This window comes from Tenrec ecaudatus, chromosome 2 (assembly GCF_050624435.1).
Source record: "Tenrec ecaudatus isolate mTenEca1 chromosome 2, mTenEca1.hap1, whole genome shotgun sequence".
NCBI lineage: Eukaryota > Metazoa > Chordata > Mammalia > Afrosoricida > Tenrecidae > Tenrec > Tenrec ecaudatus.
The window spans coordinates 44872964-44888730 of NC_134531.1; the positions used below are offsets into that span (position 1 = coordinate 44872964).

The following is a 15767-nucleotide window of genomic DNA, read 5'->3' on the forward strand; positions in this document are numbered from 1 at the left end:
AAATATGAACTTGTGTCTGTTCCTCATGAATTTTGAGAGTAGCTCAAGAAGATATTTGACACATTGAACACTAATGACAGAATACTTGATGGGGTGGGAGAAGACATCAAAAAATCATTCATGAAGAAAACAAAGGGTCAATATAAAAATAAAGAACAGAAAAAGATTAAAGTGGATGTCAGAAGAGAAGAGATTCTATAAGTATTAATGGTAGTAATCTGCAGAAGCAAATGATGAAATCAAATAGCTGGATGGAAAATTTCAAAGGGCAGTCAAGTATTATAATGAAAAGTGAAAAGGTACTGAAGGTCTAAAAAATGGAAGCAGAATATTGTCACACTTCTTCATCATGCTTTGCTATAGCACCCATGTCTTTAGTGATCTCTTCCTGACGGCAAATATCCACTAGGGCCCGTTCGTAAGAATTGCAGTCAACTAATCTTCGACAAAGGACTCTACCACGTTAAATGGGAAATACAAGGCCTCTTCAACAAATGGCACTGGCAAACTCGGATCTCCACCAGCAGAGAATGAGACAGAACCCATATCTTCCTCTATGTGCAAAAATGAACTGAAGTTAGCACTAGAAATCCCTTATAACTCAGCAATATCTCAGCTGGGTATATGCTCTCAAGGAGTAAGAGAGAAAATATGAACAGACTTATGCTTTTCCATGTTCATCACAGCATAGTTCACAAAACCAGAAAGCTGGAACCAGTATAAATGCCTAGCAATAGAATAGAGGATAAGAAAACACAATGAACTACAATGCATGCTTTTAAAATAGTGATGAAACCATGAAGCACTTCATGGCACGAGCAGACCTGGAAACTTTTATTCTGATCATCAAAGTTAGTCAATCACTAAAGGAAAGCTACTCTATGAGACCAGCATTATAAGGATTAACACAAAAACAAAGTCTCTGTCTCATGCCATGTTGTTTTCTAATCCAGTCTCCAAAGCCATGAGCTTGTGTTCCTGCCTAATACTCATGATGCCTATTTCACCACCTCCTTCTGTACATCTTAAAAATCACTTAGTTTACGGAGGCCTCCACTGCAGTCAGCTTCTTGGTTGTTGGTAGAGGGAGAAGAGATACCGCTTCCTGCCATCGAGCACTGTTCCAGGGTTGGTCACCCAATCAACAGACACTCCTACCACAAGGGTGCACAATGAACCTTAATGGAAATTTAAGTCCAGGGGTAGGTGAGCATATCCCTGTCTCAGAGAAAGTGGTTTCACTTATGTTGGAGGGTAAACCAAGAGGGGAAACCTGCCATTAGGAAATTAAAACACTTAACATCATTTCGATAAACCCTCACACAATGTGTTATGTTCCTAATCAGTAACTTTTGATTGAAGTTCTACCCAGCCCTTGGAGGCTGTGGTGGTTAAATAATCTGATGTCAATTTGGGATTTGAGAGGATAAAGAGTGAGGGGTGGAGTATAGTCTGTCAATCTGGTCATAGCCAATGAGGCCTCTGTGTGTGGCCTTCTAGTGAGAATTCTGGGAAATCCTATTTTTCCTCCTTGGAGATGGAAGACACTGGCTCTCTAGAGTCTCTCTCTGACAAATACTTGATGGATAAGACACATGACACTATGCTGATAGACCCTATGCCCTGGGAACTGGAGGAGCCTTGTGGAGACCCCTGACAGTACTGAGATGCTTTTACCATCACTGGATCCATAAGACTTTGCTCCCTCTGGCCTATGATCTTCCTGCATTCAGCATCATTGCATGCTTTTTGTGAGTCTGAAGAGGACTTTATAGATTGGTATTAGAAAAAATAAATAGATTGGTATTAGACATAAGGGCCAATATTGGACTTGTGGACTTAATCTGGACTGGGCTGGGATGTTTTCTCAATATTTAATTGCTCTTGTATATAGATCTCTTTCCTATATATATGAAGTGTCTATGAATTTGTTTCTCTAGTCTACCCAGACTAACACAGTGACTCAGACCATTGCTGTAGACAACCAGGACTTTGGACTTTTTATTTGGAGGTGCACAATATCCTTCATAGGCCATACCAGATGGGTTAACCTTGAAAGCCCCACTAAGAAAACCAGACTTTATCTAAAACACACCTATAATAGACTGAAGGAACCAAAATACTGCCTTGGAATTAAAACTGAAACACCCCAGTGCAAGAAGGAACTGATGACTTCCGATCCATGGTTCTGGAATTGGAAGTCATTGAACTTTGGTTCAAATCTCTTGCTTTGAAAATGCTCAATAAATGGCAACTTTTGACCACCGTATATTTGCTATTTTCATATCATTTTTTAAGGCATGTGTAATCCAGCAGGCATAGTTCCAATTTACTGAATGAATGTTGTTGAAACTTGTGCCCTATCTCTAAGCATCGTTATTTGCATAAATAGTAGCCTGTCATTTAAGTTTGTAATCTGGACAAGTTAAAAATCCATGTATTGTAGTCTAAAAGGCTATCCCATACATGTACATGGATAAGCCATATACACTCCCAACAGTACTTTAAATTCTACAGCATTGGCTAAATTCATGATACTATCAGTGGAATTACCATGTGCCTCATGAGGATGGTTTACAATATTCCCCAGTAAAATGATAATGGTGTCTCAATCTTTGCCCAGGGTTATATATAACCATAGATATAGGAATGTACTTTGATATTTCATTTAATCTTAGCCCGAATCGAAGATTAATTAATTCCATCTTCTTTCTTGATGAGTTGGATCTATAAGTCTTTCAATCTAATAGCACACATATGAAATTATGGAAGAGCCTAGCTGAAGTGGTTAAACATTAAGATGCTAACTAAAAGATTGGAGATTCAAACTCACTAGTCACTACATAAATATTCATAGCCTTCAAAAATATCTATGGGTACTTCTAATCGGTCCTGTAGCCTTATTGTGTTAGAATTTACCATATGGGAATGGGTTTACTTTCCTTGGCTGTTCACTCTACATCACATTCAATTACTCCCAGTCACAATCTCACAAAGACAAAAGCCAAGATCAACTTAAGACTTCCATTGACTTTATTGATTTGTCCTTAGTCTTTGCCTACAGAGATAAGAACCACTTACAGACTAAGTTTATTTTATCATCTCAATATTGACTCAAGGCTTCTAATATATTTTCAAAAGTATTATCAAAGTAAAAGTAAGAGAATTACGTACATTGGAAATGGCTCTCTAGACAAAGAAAACATATTTAGTAAAATACAAAACAAAGTTGAGTTCACTTTTAAATTTCATTTCTTTCTCTTTATAGATATTTATTTGCACAACATGACACATATTTTACACGAAATACATGCAAATGATTACTCACAGACTATTGTATAGTTACTAAATGAGATCATCTATGTTTTAGGAGTTATATTTTACATAACTCTTACCTGGAAGTATCATCCTTTAAGTTCAGTAAGTCCCCCTAGGATTTCAGAGAGCATAGTTTTACAACCTTTTTTTAAAAAAAATTCTGTCCAATGATTGCAGCTATGGGACTAATTGGATCTGTCTAATTCTATCTAGTAGCTCACCTGGAATGGATGTCTCCTAATCTCCAGGGAAGGCAGCCATCTAGGTCTCTCATCCCCATCAACCTTCACCAAGAGTCAAAGTGCAGTTATCTACTTTCTTAACCGCCCAGGATGTTTCCCATGCCCTTGCCCTTGGGTTTTCCTTCATTCCACGATCTCCTCTAAAACTCAATGAATTGTCAATGACCTACTTTCTATCATTCTATCATTCTCATCTTTTTCTCTCAAGTGCTCTTCCTAAAATTTCTGTTTCCTCATAGTTTTCCCAACCAGATTACCTCAATTTCTTCATACTTTAGAAGCCTTGTGTTCTCCTGGAAATGTTTTATTTCCCTAGACCCCCTTTGTTATTTTCAGACTATTTTGAATCAATTGTACAAACCAAATTCCTTCTCTGTTTTATCCACTTTATTTGGTTCTATCAGCATGACTTTTCCTTAACATGCACTTAATCTTCCCACTTATTAATGAGTCATTCACTGCTCATTACATTTGCTTTGAAAACTATCGATGCCTGGTTAAAGAAAAGAGCCACTGTTTCTACCTGGCTACTGAGACTAACTAGAGAGGAAGTTAGATCGCAGCATCGAATCCTTCTTTAAAGGTTGACAATTTCTCACATCTGAAGTTTATACATCCCCCTTTCTCACCACATCCATTCTGTCTTTTTACCGCTCTCTTCACTTTCTAAAATTTTCTTGACTACCATGACCTATATAAGATTTAGTTTTACCTCAGAGCCAAATGGCACTGTGGAGTTTCAATTTTCCCAACATCTGACCCTCAAGTTTTCAAATAAATGTGTACCTTAAACTTTTCTATCTTGTTCTTTACTAGCCTCAAAAAAAATTGTTTTTAATTTTGTTTTTTAATCTGCCAACATCTGAATCTTGATCTTTTTTTCCCTTCTGCAAGTTTATAGTCAACTAGTGCAGACATCTGTAATCTATATACGGTGAAAACCAATTTTCTCCATATCAATTGTGGACAGATACTATTAAAAATATAGAGCAAATGAATTATTATAAAATTAAATGTAAAAAATACACTTAATATGTAAATAATACCAGCTTGTTCTTTATGGGCTTTTTAATTGAAAAAAGGAGTCTTCACTTTCTATTATTTGAGTCTTCACTTTTGATATAACTTTTCTCATTATTTTTTCATTACTTATCTTCTGAAATGTTATTCTCCTCACTGGAACTGTAACACAGTGGGATAGATGGCTGGTCTTTGTAGATGAAGAGGTTTTTATTTTCACAATTATAAGTACAGGTTTCAACAGAATGAAAGTGTCCCTTCGAAGTATGTGTCATGTAGCCTGTCCCTCTTCCTGCCTTCACACAGAAAGGATGTGCAGATATTTCCACTTAATTCCATTTTTTGAGTATTGGTGATGAGCAAAAAAAAAAAAAAGAAAAATTCTATATTCATTTGAGCTTTGTTTTCAAAATACGCTGATAGCATAACCAGGAACTCCGGTGGCTTAGTGGCTCGTCACAAGGCTAGGAGTGGGCATCCACCAGCCTGTTTGGTGTAGACGAACGAATGAGACCGTCTGCTCATATACAGAAGCAAAGCCTCAGAACCCTAGGAGCAGTTTGATTTTGTTCTGTGAGGTACCTATGCATTGGAATTGACTCGATGGCAGTGGTTCAGTATCATACCATTGGAAGCAGAGACCAGGACTGAGCTATCACGTGACTATGCAGTAACAATATTCCTATTGTTATAATTACTAAATGCTCAGAGAAGACTAGTGATAGAAAATAATATACTAGTTATTAATTGAGACATTTAAGTATAGCTAACTCATGTGTAGGAGTATGGTATACTGTCAGGTCTCTAACAATATGATTAGTGGCTCAAATGCACCAATTTCTCAGTGAGACAAAGATGGGGTTACCTGATGTCTTAAATACTTACAGTCTTGACAACCCTACATAGAGATGCTATGAGTCAGAATTGACTTAATAACATTTCATTTGGTGACTGGGGTCTTAAAGGCTTGAAGATAAACAAGCGGCCATCTAGCTCAGAAGCAACAAAGTCCACATGGAAGAACACACCAGCCTGTGTGATCGAGTGGTCCCAAAGGGATCAGTTACCAGGCATCAAAGAACAAAAAATCATATCATTGACTGCACACCTCCGTGATAGGATCCCTGAAGACAAATGGGTGCATAAGCAAATGTGGTGAAGAAAGCTGATGGTGCCCGGCTATCAAAAGAGATAGTGTCTGGGGTCTTAAAGGCTTGAAGGTGAACAAGCGGCCATCTAGCTCAGAAGCAAATAAGCCCACATGGAAGAAGCACACCGGCCAGTGCGATCACGAGGTGCCCAAGGGACCAGGTATAAGGCATCATGCAAAAAAAAAAAAAGATATAAGTGTGTGTATGTATGTGTATATATGTGTATATTTATATATGTATGTGTATATATGTATATATATATCATATTAAATGAAGGGAGAAGTGCAGAGTGGAGACCCAAGGCCCAAGTGTCGGCCAATAGAGTTCCCCTCATAGAGGGGTTTAGGAGAGGAGATGGGTTAATTAGGGTGTGAGGTAGTACCGATGAAGAACACAGCTTTCCCCCAGATCCTGGATGCTTCCTCCCCCCAACTACCATGATCCGAATTCTACCTTGCAGGGCTGGATAGGACAGAGGCTGTACACTGGTACATATGAGGGTTGGAGGTACAGGGAATCCAGGGTGGATGATACCTTCAGGACCAAGGGTGTGAGGGACGATGCTGGGAGAGTGGAGGGTGAGTGGGTTGGAAAGGGGGAAATGATTACAAGGATCCACATGTGACCTCTTCCCTGGGAGAGGGACAGCAGAGAAGGGGGGAAGGGAGACTCCAGATAGGGCAAGATATGACAAAACAACAATGTATAAATTACCAAGGGCATATGAGGGAGGGGGAAATGGGGAGGGAGGGGGGGAAAAAAGAGGACCTGATGCAAGGGGCTTAAGTGGAGAGCAAATGCCTTGAGAATGATTGGGGCAGGGAATGTATGGATGTGCTTTATACAATTGATGTATGTATATGTATGGATTGTGGTAAGAGTTGTTTGAGTCCCTAATAAAATGTAAAAGAAGAAAAGAGAAAAAAATGATTAGGGCAAAGACTGTACAGATGTGCTTTATACAATTGATGTATGTATATGTATGAACTGTGAAAAGAATTGTATCAGCCCCAATAAATTGTTAAAAAAAAAAAGATTAAAAAGGGTAAGAAAATTAAAAAAAAATAACATTTCATTTGTATTTCATTTGTTTCTTTAAAATTTCTGTCATTTTGATCATGTCTGCATATTATTTAAATCACTTAAATATACATATATGTATCTATAATATTAAAAAATGAAATTATAGACATTTTACTGGTAACTGGTTCTGCATTTTTCTCAACTATATTTAGGAATCCTAATAATTCTTAAGAATATAAATTTATGCAATTACTGTGCCATATAACATATCAACTACATCTAATCATACATTTTAAATTCAGTATTTTATTTTCAATTACCTAAAAGCTAGAAAAATAAAAAGCCTCCATGTGAAATTGCTCTGTATTTAATGTACTAAACTAAAAAATAATGATTTAATAAGAGAAATATGATAAATGTGACAAAACATGGGATTATGGATAATATCAATATTTTTAGTAGAAAACGATGGGATAGATAAAGTACATACTGTCAAAATACGGTCCATGAAACTGTCAAGCACAGTGTGGTGGTACTGTGTGGATGCTCAACAAATGCTTCTTATCCCACCGAGGATACTTGACTGATAATGCATTTGTATAAATGGGTCAGTACTAATGAGTACCACACTGAGCGAAAGCATTTCTACTAAGCTTACTCATTTCTCTTCGAATTGCAAGCCAATATGATCTGGTAACTTGAAATAAGTCAAGAGAAAATTGTGTTTTGTTAACTGAATTTACCCAATTCTTCATGTTTTAAGTACTTTAAGAATAAGCAAGAAAATAAAAATTAAAAAGGGTTGCACACAAAGAAGAATAAGCAGCATATAATTTTGCCCTTCGTGGGGGCTACCGCAAAGTCATCACTTAATGACCGTGACCTAGAAAACAGAACGAGCCGCCATAAGTCCCATGTGCCTAAACTACCTTAGGAAGGAGTTTACACATGGAAACAACCCAGTTATGATAGTACTCTAGAAAGATATAATTAATTAAAATGAAATCATCCCAGATCATTTTCTATCAGCCTACTGTGAACTTCACGTGGCTGTAAATTTGAACATGTATCCAGATTTTGCAACCACTGAACTACTTAAATGAACAAACTAACCATATATGTATTTCATGGTAAGCTTTGAAGCTTATTTTTTAAATGGTTATCTGAAGCCTCTATGATAATAAATTACCACAAATTACCACATACACACTTAATTTCAATTTGATGTTAGCAATTGTATGCTGACTTAACAAAATATGATCTCTTTCCTGAAAAATGTGTTATTTCCCCTTCATATTCGGGAGACATTTAGAAACTTAAGAAGATATATTTATTCTCTTTAATAATTCTCTCCTATGTACTTACACAATAAAATAACATCATAAGAAACTGATTGTATTAGGGTCAATTGAGTGCTATTCTGAGTTTGTGTGTGTGCATTGTGTGTCAAGAGATGTTGAAATATCAAACAAACCACCACATTAAAATGTTTTGAAAAAAGTTCTGTGAATTATTCATAGCTCTTCTAAATTAATTTCAGATGATATTTTCATAACTTTGAGTTTTTTAAGAAAATATGAAGGAGTAATGCATTTTAGAAACAGTATGATGTTAAGAACAATCACAATTTTATTTTTCTGTCCTCATCCCTGTCTTTCTTTCTATGTCTCTCTTTGGAGTAATAGCTTTTCTTATTGGATTTGTAGCACGTTACATGCTCCACTGAGTGTGGATTTCGTTATCTCTGCATTTTGAGCCCTAAATAGCAAATCTATTGCAATTTCTGTTTGCATTTTCTCAGCATATGAAACCAATTACATGGATTTATGATTCTTGAAAGGCAAATACACACCATATGATGAAATGTACAAATATACTTATCATTGCTAAAAACAGATATTTGCTTTTATGGCTTTCTTGGGTCATTGGGTTTTAAAATTCATCTATATAATAAGCATTCTTAAAACAGAGAAGTGTTTAAGTGTGTAATGTGTGGAGCATGAACTATCGACGCAAATAGACAGGGTCTTGATTGTGTTAAGTGAGAGAACACCTTGACAATAAATAGATGGCCATTAAATAGCTATGATACTGGTTTGAAATCACTGAGAATGAACCTGACAAATTTTCTATTTTATTACAATAGCATCTAGAAAGAGATATAACTAATCCTCAGGTAAGCACATTTATTAAACACGGCGTAAATCAAAGAGCTGGAGTAGCACAGTGGGTTAGGTATTGCACTGCCAGCCAAAGGGAGCTTTACAGACTCTAGAAAGGAGGACAGCTCCAGAAACTCTACGGAAAAGTTCTATTTGGTCCTATTAAGACACTGGACGTGGATGGAATCAAGAGCACTGGATTCCCTCTATTTTGTTCTCAGACTCATATAAAATGCACAATATAAATCAGTATCATAATGGTACTTGGTTTTAAAATATATTCCTAAAATAATATTGCAAAACAAAATCACACAATACTGTATTTTCTATTCTCTATACATTTTAAAAGAAAGAGTACACACCAATATTTTTGGTCTCACATATAAAAACTTTCTTAAATTCTCAAGTAATCAACAATGTTTGGCATTGCAATCAATTTATTTGGATTGAATGAATATGGGAAATAGTACTATAAGTAATACACCATTAAGAATGCATTTATCATTACTAAATATACCCCAAACTAAACTCATTGCCAATGCATCAATTCCAAGTCATAGGGACAATGCTAAGGGACAGAGCAGAACTTCCCTTAGTTTCCAAGTCTTTAAATTTGTATTGGAGCAGACGGCTTCATCGAAACCCTGAGAGTCACCAGGGGGTTCGAACTGGTGACCTGTAGTTAGCAGCTCAGTGTGCAACCCACTATGCCACCAGTGCTCCTTCTAACTATGGTTATTAAGAGAATCAACATTTTATTTTCAAAATTCTACAGTTTTCATTTAAGCAAAACTTAATCAGCTTGACACAAAACATTAAGTTGCAATGTATGTCATATTTCTCATCAAACATTTTAAGATATTCATTAATATCACCATTTTGTAAATATTAATATAACAACGTTAGCATGAAATAAAAAGGCAGACAGTAAATATAAGTGGCAGTCAAATAGAGGATTAAACAAATTTAGTCATTGGGAAAATTCTTCATGACTTGACACCAAGAGATAAGAATACACTCAGTGAACCCGATTTTTATATCTGAGGTTTTTGTTCTGATTTGATTTGTTTAAGCATACCAAGGACATTACCTCTGAAGTACATTCTGCATATAAAATTATATGATACGCTTTATTTTACAAATAAAAAAGAATGACTTTAAGAAATTAAAATTATTCCCACTAGTTAAGAAATAAAGAACAAAATGAGGATAATTCATACATCAGGCACAACATAAGTAATTTCTCCTTAAATTTTATTAGCGAAATTCTTATTCAGTACTTTCAAGACTAAAGAAGTTAAAAACTTTGCAGTATCTTTCAAATATCCCATCCACCTTCTATAAACCAATACATTGTATTATTTTTCTGGGAAAATATGAATAAAGGAAAGCCGTATTCTGTAAACAATGAAAAGAATGCAATGCTACTTCCTGGTGTCTCCTGTAATGGCCTCCAGAGTTAAAGGAGGCATTGGCACCACTCCCGCGACACTGGCCAGATCGCCCAGTGGAGTTCAGAACACTTCATTTGAGTGGATTTGTGTCAGAGATGTTTTGGGAGAGAAAGTAGGATTGGTTCATTGTCTTGGCATATGTCTTGCCAAAGAGTCCACCATGAATTTGGGTAGAAATTAAGAAAAATAGAACTACAAATATTAGCGAACAAACGCACACCGTCTACAATTTACTGAAACACAGTGAAGAAAAATTATTATTGCAACTCATGAAAAGAAACTCAAAGTAAAGTAAATAACACGAATTAGCAAAGTTAGCAGCACCTCAAGAAGTCTCTGAATTTAAAATTTGATCTATTGGAAAATAGCATGGTTTTCGACTTACTTTTTGGACACTATCCAGAATTAAGAATTCATTATGATGTTTCATCAGTTCGGATAATAATACATCTAGATATTTGCCAGACCACCTGATGCGTTGAAAATACTTAGCGGTCAGAATTATTTTAAGTAAACAACTGAATATACATTGAAGGACCCTAAAAACAAAGCCCTGTTAATATGAGGTTGATAATTTTATCAACAAAAATGTGCAAACACGTAATGAAGTGGTTCTCACAACACTGGGCTCAAATAAAACAAATACGAGGCTGATGCACTCCGGGGCAATGTTCCTTTCTGTTGTACAGAGGATAACTATGCATAGGAACCTACTCTAAGGCACTGAACGACAACAATATTGTTATCACCCCCTAAAAAAAATCTATCAAGTAGTTGCTATGAAACTCAGGGAGTAGGTCACACTCTCTCCTCCCCAGAGAATTCCCACCTATTTTCATCAGAGCACATTCCTATCTAGATATGTTACGGAGCTAATACATTTGTTATTCAAATAATACATTTTATAGCCATAGACACCACTCTTTTCATTTGTTTATATCATTGTTGATGTCAACAGTATCTCAGTGGAAAACAAAGAATACTAGCAAGATGCTTATATGTGCTTTATTGATTTTGCAAAGGCTTTCAGTTATGTTTATCACAAAAATATGGATAACATTGTGAAGAATGAGAATTCCTAAACACTAAAGTGTGCTCATCATGAGGAATCTGTACATCAGCTGAAGCTGTTGCATCATTTAAAATTAGAAAAGGTTCATCAAAGTTGTACCTTTCACCACATATATTCAAACTGTATACTAAGCAAGAAATCTTGAGAAGCTCAACAATGTGAAGAACAATCAGGATTGGGCAAAAATGCATTATAAACTTGTGACATGCGGTTAACAAGACTCCAATATAAAACACAAAAGAATCCACAAATCAGTGTCCATGGAAACAGCACTTAGCTATATAAAATATCAAATTAGGCAAATATGCTACAAAAACAAAAAAACTCTTAAAAGTGTGACAAAAGCAAAGACATCACTTTGAGAATTTACGTGCACCAGACACCAAGTCATGAATTTCCAATCAGTTTATATGGATGAAAAAAAGGACGGTGAATAAAGAAGACCAAAGGACAATTGAACTCCTTTAACTATGGCATTGACAATGAACATTTATTCTGTAGTACCAAGGATCACTGCATAAGTCTGAGCGAACTCGATAGCACCTAACCACACCAGACTGCTTTCAGTTGTGACATAACAGGTCCTTAAAAGTGAGGGACCAGACCCAGGAGAAGGACATCATGTTGATGAAATAGAGCACCAGCCTAAGAGAAGTCGATCCCCAATAAAATTATTGATACAGGGGGCTGTAACAATGGGCTCTCCATACCGACATTTCTGAGAATGGTCCAGGGTTGGGTAAGTTGACTTCTGTTTACATGGTGTCACTATGAATCAGAATGGACTCAAGAGCACCCAACAACACGGAAATGGCTCTAGATGTATGTTTCAGAATATAATGTCATCTTACTTTTAAAATTATTGCTTATATCAACATTGAATTCCAGATTGAAACTCATTTTCTCAGAGAACATTAAGGAATGCATGTCATTTTTCTTTAGCATCATTTACTAAATATGGATTTATTTCTATAGTAAAAGGGAGAAGAATCTGGCATGGAGGTAAATTAAAACTAGGCAAAGTTGTGGTCCTTACATACTCTCATGTCAGCTTGAAGGTGCAAGAGTGACGGGGTGGGCTCTGATAGGTTGTTTTGCCAACATGGCTCTCCTAGGAATATATGGGTGGACTTTAGGCTGTAAATCAGAAGACAGCTTGATTGGAGGGCAACCTAGATAAATGGCTCTTTGAAGTCGGCTTCTTCCTCTTTCTTCCTGGAGGGGGAGGACACTTGCTCTGCCTCACCTTCCTGTTGACAAGCCACTTTGAGCCAAGCTGATGGCAGCCCGATCCCTGGAGATGAGTCCATTGCCATTACAGCTACAAAATACTTCACCCACTGACCTGTGATCTTCCTGAATTCTGCCATTATTGCATGTGGCTGTGTGAGTTTGAAGATGTATTTATGGACCAACATCAGATTTATGGAATAGTATCAGACTTCTGGACTTGATCTGGATTGGGATGGGATGTGTGCTTGATATATAATTACTTCTTGATATAAACCTCTCTTTTACTCATACATGAGAGTCCTTGGATTTGTTTCTCAACTCAACCTGATCTAACACAAAGTTTATGTTTATGTGCTGGGGAATATCCTTGTCTGTTGTAAACATCAGTATGTTTGGCATCCTTTGGAAATCTTGTATTTTGGTATCAATCTTCCGCTGGCTCTGGAGGAATTTACAAAGACCTTTGGTTCTAAAGGATGGGATTTTCCTTCTGTGCTTCTTTCTTGACTACAGTGGTTTCCCTGATCTGAATTTGCTTATTTAAACTCCTAATATCTCAAAAGATATTGACTCAAAATACAACCTAATCTTGTAGATTGTATCCTGCTTCATCAACATAATTGCCAATAAATCTGCTTCGTTAGCTCATTAACAAATTAATTTGTTTCTGCCATTATTTCTGACACTTTCATCCTATTTACACATACAAATCTGCCTTGGAAGATGTACAGCCAGAATTCTCCTGAGAAGCCAGGATGATTAGACTGTGCCTCACGTACTTTGGAGATGTTATCAGAGGGATCAGTCACTAGAAAAGGACATCATGATTGGTAAAGTAGAGGGGTAGCAAACAAGAGGAGGAACCTAGAAAAGGAGGATTGACACAGACTACAACAATGGGCTTCAACATAAGACCCATTGTGAGGATGGTGCAGGATGGAGTGGTGTTCCAGTCTACTGTACACGAGGTTGAAAAGAGCCTGAACCAACACAAAGGCACCTAACAACATCAACCACGTCTTGCTTGAACTTTTGATTGAAACAAAAAATATTCATCTAAATCAAACTCTTAGGATTGACATAAAGTGCCCTTTTCAACCTGCTTTAATACTTATTTTTCCATCCTCCTCTCTCAGCCTAGGGCAAACTAAACTCCTAACAGTTCCTTGTATTCCTTCGTGCTATTTTCTGCTAGTTTAACACGGTCCTTTTAGTCATTTTACTTATTTTTTACTAATGAGGTTCTTACTCATTCTTCATGACTTGGCACAAATATCACTTCCTCAGGAAAGACTTGTTTGTTCTCTCTAGAGAATTAGGACTTCCTCCCACAGAGCTTTGCCAATAACTGTTAACAACAACTACAAAAAGACCAAACCGTTGCTACTGAGTTGACAATGGCTCATAAGAAACCTACAGGACAGAGTAGGACTGACCTAAAAGAAGCCCAAGTGCCTCCAAGGGCTATGCGTTGGGCTACTAAGCACAAGGCCAACGGTGCAAACCCATTAGCCAATTCTCGAGAGAAAGATGAGATTTTCTGCTCCTATAAATATTTAAACACTTGGTACACAAAGAGCCAGGTCAGCATCAACTCAATAACAAGGGTTGGATTTGATTTAAGAGTGTGTTCATCCAGGTTTTGTAGAGAAACAAATCCAGAAAAGTTCAGATATATAAGAAACAACTTTATTCAAAGAGCAATGGTATATTGAGAAAACATCCCAGCCCAGTCTGGATCAAGCCCATAAATCCAACATTAGCCCATATGTCTGATATTAGTCCCTAAATTCTTCTTCAGACTCATGGAGTACATATAATGATGCCAAATGCAGGAAGATGTCAGGCTGGTGGGTGAAAAGTCCTGTGGATCCAATGCTGGTGGAAGCATCTTAGCACTTGTGCGGGTCTCCATGTGGCTCCGTTAGCTCTCCAAGTGTGGGTCTTCAGCAGGAAGGTGAAGCAGAGATTGGCCTACCTCCAGAGAGAAAGAGAGGAAGTTTCCAGAATCCTCAGGAGAAGGCGATACCCACAGGGAGCTATCCTCCAGCTGTGCCTGACTGACAGGCTAGACTCGACCCCTACATTTATTGAACAAGATGACATGACAATATGTAACTCTTACAAACCACCACATGTCAACTTGACATCTTTACCACCACATGTCAACTTGACAACTATTTAGCCATACATAATTTTTAAACAAAACAATAGTAAAATCATATCTCTATCCAACAGGATAAAGTTAAAATGCATAAAACTCAAAAGGTTTCAGCCTCATTTAAACACAATATTCTTTTTTTTATGGATTAACAGTGACTTCTTGACTAAAAGTGACAGACTTTTTTTTTTCTTGCAGTTCATAGCCAGCCTAGCCACATAGATTTTCTTTTTCTTTTTTTTTTAAATCATTTTATTAGGGGCTCATACAACTCTTATCACATTCCATGCATACATCTATTGTGCAAAGCACACTTGTACATTCATTGCCCTCATCATTCTCAAAACATTTGCTCTCCACTTAAGCCCCTGGCATCAGGTCCTCGTTTTTCCCCTCCCTCCCTGCTTCCCTCTCCGTCATGAACCCTTGATAATTTATAAATTATTATTTTGTCATATCTTGCCCTGTCTTACATCTCCCTTCACCCACTTTTCTGTTGTCTGTCCCCCAGGGAGTAGGTCACATGTAGATGCTTGTAATCAGTTCCCTCTTTCCAACCCACTCTCCCTCTACACTCCCAGTATTGCCACTCACACCACTGGTCCTGAAGGGATCATACACCCAGGATTCCCTGTGTTTCTTTTTCCTCTCTGTACCAGTGTACATGCTCTGGTCTAGCCAAACTTACAAGGGAGAATTGGGATGATGATAGTGGTGGGGGGAAGAAGCATTTAGTAACTAGAGAAAAGTTGTATTTTTCATCATTGCTACATTGCATCCTGACTGGCTCATCTCCTCCCCAAGACCCCTCTGACAGGGGATCTTCAGTGGCCTACAAACGGGCTTTGGATTTCCATTCCACTCACTCCCCCCCCCCTTCATTCACTATGGTAAAATTTTCTAGATAAAGACATGTATATATGCAAATATA

General features: G+C 37.1%; 1 protein-coding gene across 1 annotated transcript in view; it reads right to left on the reverse strand.

The window, feature by feature from the left end:
• HCN1 (hyperpolarization activated cyclic nucleotide gated potassium channel 1) overlaps nt 1-15767 on the reverse strand; it is a 521083-nt gene that overhangs the window by 244960 nt on the left and 260356 nt on the right. The window lies entirely within an intron of this gene.